This window comes from Penaeus monodon, chromosome 28, assembly GCF_015228065.2.
Source record: "Penaeus monodon isolate SGIC_2016 chromosome 28, NSTDA_Pmon_1, whole genome shotgun sequence".
Taxonomy (NCBI): domain Eukaryota; kingdom Metazoa; phylum Arthropoda; class Malacostraca; order Decapoda; family Penaeidae; genus Penaeus; species Penaeus monodon.
Window position 1 is genome coordinate 25273609 of NC_051413.1, and position 752 is coordinate 25274360.

Genomic DNA, 752 nt, shown 5'->3' on the forward strand with positions numbered 1-752 from the left:
AACTTAGTCAAGATTTTATACTCACCGCAGCCTTATTAATCACTGACTTTATCTCCCTCTTCCATGGAATCCAGTTTTAAAGTAACTAGCGTATGCAAACAACATAAACAGAAATGTGGTCTGATTCATTTTTCATGGAAAAGCTCTGTATTTCCAGTAGTAGGCGTCTAGATGTCAGTTTTGTCCCGTTATGATGAAGTCAGTGTACTGAACTGATAAAGCTCGTTTTACCCATAGTATTTTCACTTACATTAAAAAAGATGTATCTTAAAATCATGTTCTGTTTGATTTACGGGTAACTGAATTATTTCTGTATATCACTTAGTCAGGGTGTGTTGTTTTCTACATGATGGGATTATTTCTGTAACGTAAGTACAGTCTTCAGACAACACAGAAGAATGCATAATCAGAGGGTCTAGAAAAGGTGATCTACAAATTGAACACCTCTACTATATCGAAATATATTAAAGTGATAATGACATTACGTTTGACATGGCATGGGCTTTGTAATTAAGTTCATCATATTAGAAATTCTCCTTGAAGCGGCTATAGGCTCAGTGAGATAACGACCTTCAGAACAGCCATACATTGACTGATGTGCCCCAGCCTTCTAACGCCGGTGTGGAGTATGTTCACCCTCTGGCAAGGAATCATTAGAACACATGGTTGAATAGAGCAAATGCAAGTAGGCATCATCTGAATCTTTGTGCATCCGTCAGCTGTGTATCACCAACACTACTTCTCACCCCCCC

At 38.3% G+C, this 752-nt stretch overlaps 1 protein-coding gene across 1 annotated transcript in view; it reads left to right on the forward strand.

The window, feature by feature from the left end:
* Positions 1–752, forward strand: part of LOC119591113 — a 17004-nt gene that overhangs the window by 1340 nt on the left and 14912 nt on the right. The gene's annotated exons all lie outside the window — the stretch shown is intronic.